Source organism: Marmota marmota, unplaced genomic scaffold (assembly GCF_001458135.2).
Source record: "Marmota marmota marmota unplaced genomic scaffold, marMar, whole genome shotgun sequence".
In the NCBI taxonomy this organism is placed as follows: domain Eukaryota; kingdom Metazoa; phylum Chordata; class Mammalia; order Rodentia; family Sciuridae; genus Marmota; species Marmota marmota.
The window spans coordinates 15063413-15071505 of NW_026000240.1; positions in this window are offsets into that span (position 1 = coordinate 15063413).

Below are 8093 nucleotides of genomic sequence, written 5' to 3' on the forward strand. Positions count from 1 at the left end.
TCCTGAGCTTTTGGGATTACTGCTCCCAGCTTGGCTTATTTTGCTTAATGTTATCAAGTTCCATCCATTTTCCTATAAATTACAATTTCATTTTTCTTTATGGCCGAATAAAACTCCATTGTGTGTGTGTGTGTGTGTGTGTGTGTGTGTGTGTGTGTGTATATATATATCACATTTTCTTTATCCATTCATCCATTGAAGGACACCTAGGCTGGTTCCATAGTTTGGCTGTTGTGATTGTGCTGCTGTGGACATGGATATTCAGGTATTTCTATATAAGATGAATTTAATTCTTTAGGATAAATACTGAGGAGTGGTGTAACTGGGTCATATGATGATTCCATGCCTAGTCTTGAGGAAACTCCATACTGATTTCCGTAGTGGTTGTACTAATTTACAGTCCCATTAACAGTGTAAAAGTGTTCCTTTTACTCTACATCCTTTCCAAAATTTATTATTGTTTGTATTCTTGATGGTCATTGTAACTGGATTGAGATGAAATCTCAGTGCATGTTTGATTTGCATTTCCCTAACTGCTAACATTGTTTCATATGTTTGTTGACTATCTGTATTTCTTTTGAGAAGTGCTTAGTCCATTTACCCATTTATTAACTGGGTTATTTGTTTTTTTGTGGTAATTTTTTTGAGCTCTTTATTTATCCTGGATATGAATCCTCTGTCAGAAGCTAGCAAAGATTTTTCTCCCATGCTGTAGGTTTTCTCTTCACATTTCCAATTGTTTCCTTTGCTGGGCAGAAGCTTTTTAATTTGATGCCATCCTATTTATTAACTCTTGGCATTATTTCCTGAACTTTAGAGGTCCTATTGAGAAAGTCATTGCCTGTGCCTTTGTGCTGGAGTGTTGACCCTACATTTTCTTCTAGGGGTTGCATAGTTTCTTTTTCTTGATTTTTTTTTTTTTTTTTTGCATCAATCGAGATGACTAAGTGATTTTTTTCCCCAAGGTCTTTGATTCAATTTGAGTTGTTTTTTGTGCAGGGTCAGAGATAAGGGTCTAGTCTCATTCTCCTACATATGCATAACCGGTTGTCCCAGAGCCATTTGTTAAAGAGGCTGTCTTCTCTCCAGGTATGATTTTGGCACCTTTGTCAAGGATCAGTTGACTATATCTGTGTGGGTTTGTCTTTGTGTCTTCTGTACCATTCATCTATGTGTCTTTTTAATGCCAGTACCATGTAGTTTTGTTCCTATAGCTCTGTAGTATAATTTGAAGTCAGGTATTGTGATGCCTCCAGCATTACTTTTTTTGGCTTAAAACTGCTTTGGCTATTCTGGGTCTTATATTCTTCTGAATGAATTTTAGGGCTATTTTTTTCTAGTTCTTTGTAGAATGTCAATGGTATTTTAGTGGGGATTGCATTGAATCTGTATATTGATTTGTTAATATGGCCATTTTAACAATATTAATTTTGCCTATCCATGAACATGGGAGGTCTTTCCATCTTCTGAAGTCTTCTTCAATGTCTTTCTTTGGTGTTCTGTAGTTTTCATTGTAGAGGTCTTTTACCTCCTTGATTAGATTTATTCCTAAGTATTTTTATTTTTGTTTTGAGGCTACTGTGAATAGGATTGTTTTTCTGATTTCTTTCTCAGTAGATTCATTGTTGGTATTATAGGAAAGCTATTGATTTTTGTTTGTTGATTTTGCAACTTGTTACCTTGCTAAATTTGCTTATTAGCTCTAGCAGTCTTTTGGTGGAGCTTTTTATATCTTCTAAGTGTAGGATCATATCATCTGCAAATGGTGATAATTTGAATTCTTCATTTCCTATTTTTATCCCTTTTATTTCCTTCTCTTGCCTAATTGCTCTGGCTAGATTTTCTAGCACTGTATTAAATAGAAGTGGTTAAGAGTGAACATCCTTGTCTTGTCTCAGATTTTGCAGGAAGTGCTTTCAGTTTTTTCCCATTTACTATGAGGTTGGATTTGGGTTTTTCATATACAGCCTTTATGATATTGAGGTAAATTCCTTCTATCCCTAGTTCTTCAGTTTTTTTTTTTTTAAAATCATGAATGGGTGCTGAATTTTGTCAGTGACTTTCTCTGCATCAATTGAGATGACTAAGTGATTTTTCCCCTTAATTCTGTTTATGTGATGAGTTACATTCATTGATTTGTGTAGCTAAACAATTCTTGCATGCCTTAGATAAAACCAACTTGGTTATGAAGTACAATCTTCTTAATATGTCATAAATATGACTTAAATAGTCAAGAATATGACTGGCTAACGTTAAGTATTCCTGTTTCTAAGTTAATCAGGGATATTGATCTGTAGTTTTCTTTCCTGGAGGAATCCTTATCTGGTTTTGGTATGAGTGTGATACTGGCTTTATAGAATGAATTTGTGTTTCATCCTCTTCTATTTCATGGAATAATTTGAAGAGCATTGGGATTAATTATTTAAAGGTCTGGTAGAGTTTGGTAATGGACTTTTCTTTGTTAGAAGACTTTTTATAACTGCTTGTATCTCATTATAAGTTATTGGTCCATTTAATTTTTTATGTCCTCTCCAGTCAATATTGACAGATTGTGTCTAGAAATGTATCCATTTCTTTTTTCAATATTTTGGAGTATAAGTTTTCAAAATAGTTCCTTGGTTGTCAGTAATTTTCTTTCTGGACTTGGAGCATATTATTCCAAGCCCTCCTGGCTTTTATAGTTTGTGCTGAGAAATTGGAAGTAATTGTGATAGGCTTACCTCTAAATGACCTGATGTGTTTCCCTTGATTTTTTTTTTTTTTTGGCAGCGAGGAGGATTAGAATCAGGGCCTTGTACATTTGTGAGTACTCTACCACCGAGCTACATCCCAACTCCTTCTCTTGATACTTTCAAATTATATATTTGTTCTGTATGTTAGGCATTTTAATTATAATGTGTTATGGAGAGGTTCCTTTTTGATCTCGTCTATTTGGGGTTTGAATGCCTCCAGTACCTGAATGTCCATCTCATCCTGAAAAATTTTGTTATTATTTCCCTGAAGAGGTTTTCCATTCCATTAGCCTGCATCTCACAACCCTCCTCTATTCCCATGATTCTTAAATTTGGCTCCCAATGTCCCAGAATTCTTTTATATTCTTATCAGAGTTACTTACTATCATTTCTTTAATGCTATCAATGTTCAAGGTTGGCCACTTTATTTTCCAGCTTTAAGATTCTGTCTTTTTTATTGTATTTATTGTGTCTTTCATTTCCAAGATTTCTGTTTGGTTCTTTTTCAATATTTAATATGTCATAAATATGACTTATTAGTCATGAATATGACTATTAAAATTTTTCAATATTTCTATCTCCTTATTGTATTTCTCATTAATATCCTATACTGACTGACTTAATTCATTCCATTGTTTTTCTGTGTTCTCTTGGAATTCATTGATCATTTTTATAATCAGTCTTTTGAATTCTTTATCTGATATTTACTTCAGTGTCTTTTGGGTCAGTTGCTGGGGTGTTAGAGTCTGTAAACAAGTCAGGATGGCGCCTGGCATTTTGCCAGAGAAATGTTAGAGTCTGTAAACAAGTCAGGATGGTGCCTGGCATTTTGCCAGGGGGAGTGGTTTGTGAGGTGGTGCCAGCTACTTTGGAGTTCTCGCAGGGATTCCCGGAGAATTCCCATTGGTTGGGGAAGTGCCGGAGGAGGGATTTCCGGTGTGTGGGGTTTCTGGAAGGGCCGCGTGGGTGGCGTTGGCAGAAAAGCGTGCGTGCAGTGCCGGTGAGAGTTGAAATAAAGTAGTTGCTGTTTGAACCTACAAGGCTTTGAGGCGGCTTGGTTATTCGTGTGGCAAGAGCCGCCCCATTGCCCGACAGTAAAGATCAAATATACAATACAATCAATCCAGCATCACAGCAATTATATATAGCTTAACTCAAATCATCGTCTCAATGGTTCCTGGTGTCACCTTTCAAACATTCCCTCTGGCAAATGCCAGGCATCATTCTGATCAGCCGTGGCTCTCAACAGCAGACCCTACTTCCCACTCCATCCTACCTCATACTGGGGAGAAGGGAAGCTAAGATTCATTTCACCCAGCTTCAGTCTGAGGCCACTCCAATGGTAGCTCAGAGAGCAACACAAAAAGAAGGGGTTAACCACATCCAGCCCTTTGCTCTCACTCTCAATACATGACTCAAGAAGAAATGGAAAGACAGTTGGGCTAGACAGTGGCCATCCATTCTCATAGACTACTTTGACCACCTCAGTGGAGATGACTTCTTCATTTTTCATTAAGAATCTTTTTTCCCTTTGTGTGTGGGTATGTGTATGTTGAGAGACAGTATTTTTCAAACACAAGGTCCCACTGCAGCCTCTGGATCAGCTAAGCTCAGACGGCTTTTGGTTTTCTGTGCTGGATTTGTCCATTGTGTTTCTGTATGTCCTCCCTCGCTCTGTGGTGAAATGGAGCTGCTGCTGAAGCCAGATTTAAAATTAGGTAGTCAGTGTAGTTAGGTAAATCGGGTCTAATACCGAGTGAAATCTAAAATGGAGGCCATGCTGATAATGATTCCTGAAATGCAGGACAACTCATGGAATGTTAATGAAGTCCCAGAAAGGCCCTAGGCCAAAGTCCACCCCAAAGAAATGTTAATGGAACCCAGGAAACAGCCCCCAACGGATTTGGAGATAGCCCATCCCAAAGAAGTGATAATGAAGTCCTTCCTGCCCAGATTACTTGTTTGGCCCACCTGTGTCCCAACCCTTCCCCCCTACATTCCATCACCAAAACTATAAAAAGGGGAAACAACCACACTTCCACGGATTCCACCTCTTGGGTCCCCTTCTTCCTCCGGGAGAAGTCTTTTCTGCTGTCTTTTAATAAACTTCTAATTTCTACCTTGCCTCGTTGTGCTTCTCTGGTGTTATTCTTCAACATTAGGGAAGCAAGGACTCGTCACTGGTCAACCGTGGTAACACTGCCACTGCCACAATGTGCTCTATTGAGTAATTTAATGCCAGAACTTACTTCTGTCTTATAACTGGTTCCTGTTGAGCAACTCTCCCTATTTCTCCCATCCAGATGCTCTCCCCAGCCTCATGTAACCATTATTCTTTCAATTTCTATGAGATCGACATGTGATCAACTGCTTTCTAGATTCCACCAGGGAGTGATGTGGTGCCTCTTTGTCTCTCTGTGCCTGGCTTATTTCACTTAACATAATGACATCCACATTGTCACAAATGACAGAATTTCATTATTTTTTGACTGGGTAGTATTCTCGTGTGCACATGTACTACACCTTCTTCATTCAGCAGATTGACACTTTGGTTGCTTCCATTTCTTGGCTGTTGTGTCCAGGCTCACAATGAACACAAGCAGCACTCTTGACTTTTAATTTACGAAACAAGGCTATGGTTACCTTTCTAAGGAAGTCACGCTCCACACCTTGTGTTTACTGGACAAGTTAGGCAAGCTGGGCCCTGGAAGATGGAGTTCACATTTCTTTGGGCACATTACTCAAAAAGGCAACAGGCTGCCCTCTGAGATTTCTAGACTACAATAGTCATTCCCAAGAAGCTGGAAGTGTGACCTTCATGACCCTTCCAAGCTTCTTGCAAGGCTGATCTCTCTTTTCAATACTGAGGGATTTTCACTTTTCCAAGAAAAGTGTGGAGATTATATTTAAAACTACTATGTTGAAGTAGTTTTTAACCTTTGAAGCAGCCCCTCTTTGCCATGGGTAAAGGTAAACAAGTTTCAGGAGAAAGAGAACCTCCTCATGCCCAGCTCATGCTCATTAGAGTCTAGCTCAGCAGGATGAGGAGGGCGAGAGGAGCCACAGGGTGAGGTCAGGAGAGAAAAGATGAAGATGCTGAGTTTGATTTATACAATTGGGGTTCAAACACTGGCATGAGAAACTCTGGGCAGGGGGGTGAATAGTGTCCCATGTTGGAAGCAATTATCTGGACTGGAGACCTGGAGATGATGTAAAGTAGGCTTGGTTGGGGTCATTAAAATCACAGGACCTTGCAGTTATCACCCATGAAAGGGAGACAGAGTGGAGAAGAAAGACCCAACAGAACCCACAGAGGTACAGTCCAGGCTGGAGAATGGGAGTGTGGAAGGAATTGTCCCAGGAAAACAATCAAATTTAAGGGGTGTTTAAAAATGTCTTCCACGACTTGAAACTGCCCCAAATTTCTATCAATTTTAAAAATTTATTTTGATTTTTTATTTGAGTATTACATTTATACATAGTAGTTGGGTTCATTTTGACAAAGTCATACATACATATGATTTGATTTTGTCCCCTGTTTCTCTCCCTTTCACTCCCCTCCTCCTTCCCTACTGATTTTACTTTTGCTCATTTAATTATTTATTTTTTCCAATTTTTTTATATAGTTGCAGATGGACAGTATGCCTTTAATTAATAATTTATTTATGTGGCTCTGAGGATCAAACTCAGTGCCTCACACGTGCTAGGAAATTGCTCTGCCACTGAGCTGCAGCCCCAGTCCTAATTATTTATTTTTGATTAGTACTTTCTACATATACATAAAAATAAAATTCCCTGTGATATTTTTATATATGCATATAATATGATTTTGTTAAATTCATTCCAGATTTCCTCCCCTTTCCTGTCCCTGTCTCCTCCCTCCATCTCAATCTCCTTCTTCCACTCCACTGATATTTCCTGTATCTTTGTGGTATCTGATCCCTTCCACATTTCTCCCTTTATTGGGGCCTGGCTTCCACATATGAGAGAAAACATTCAATCTTTGATTTTCTGGAGTCTGGCTTATTTCACTTAGCATGCTGTTCTTCAGTTCTGTACATTTACTGACAAATGCCACTATTTAATTTTTATTCATGGCTGAGTAAACCTCAGTTTTGTATATATGCCACATTTTCTTAATCCTTTCATCTGTTGATGGGCATCTGGGCTAATGAAATAAATTTGGCTATTGTGGATTATATTGCTATAAACATTAAAGTGGCTATATTGCTATGGTATGCTGATTTTAGTCCTTTGGATAGATACCAAGGAGTGGGAGAGCTGGGTCATGTGGTTCCATTTCTAGTTTTTTGAGGACTCTTTATGCTGCTTTCTAGACTGGTTGTACTAATTTGCAGTCCCACCCATAGTGTATCAGTCTACATTTTCCTGTACATCCTCACTGGTGTTTTTTATATTTGGGTTCATTGACATTTGGGGCATATATATTTACTTTTGTTATAACTTCTTATTGGATTGTTCCCTTTACTGGGATGCAGTAGCCTTCTTTGCCTTTTCTTATTAATGTTTGTTTGAAATCTGCACTGTCAGAAATGAGAATAGCTATTCCCACTTGTTTTCAGACTCCATTTATGTTGAAGTTTTTTTTCCATATATCTTCAGCCAGTGGGTTTCTGGGTGTTCCTGGAGGTGTGAGCTGAGGTCTCCTGGGGTGGTTCCTTCTTGGGAATTGACTGTTGGTTTGGAGTTTTTGTCTCCCTAATTCTACATGTTGAAGTATTGTTGAGGCTCAGGTAGGGCTAGATATTGTGTGGGGTGAGATTTTCTATTACTCAGCTGAGTTGGGAGTATTACTCTGTGGCAAGATCTCTACTCTGTGGAACATGAGTTCCAGACGTCCAGCAGAGACCAGCATCTTTCCAGCCCTTCTTAAAGGGAAGGGGAGATCCAGGAATAGCAGTAATATGAGCAACAGTGGTACAGTCTTAAAATAATATCCAGTGCCTACTTTGATATCTATCTATCACAGTAGTTGCCTCCTATATAGGACTGGAGGGGTCAGCATTTAACCTCAGCACCAATAATCAAAAACTGAAGTAGACCAGACATTTGGCAACAGGTGTTTATTATATTGTCCACTGTTATTAATAATTAAAACATGAGTGGGGTAGGAATTACATAAACTATATAATTATATTATTTAATGAAGTTACAATTTCTTAGGTGAAGAGAAAATAGGGTAGAAAGGCAAGAAAAATTTTGAAATATTTAAAAATGTGAATAGAGGAGAGACAGGAGATAGAGAGTAGAAGTTGACTATAAAGAAAGAGGAATAAAAAATTAAGTAATAGTAACAAAAAATTAAAGAAAGGAAGAAGGAACAGGAAAAATTGGCTGTTA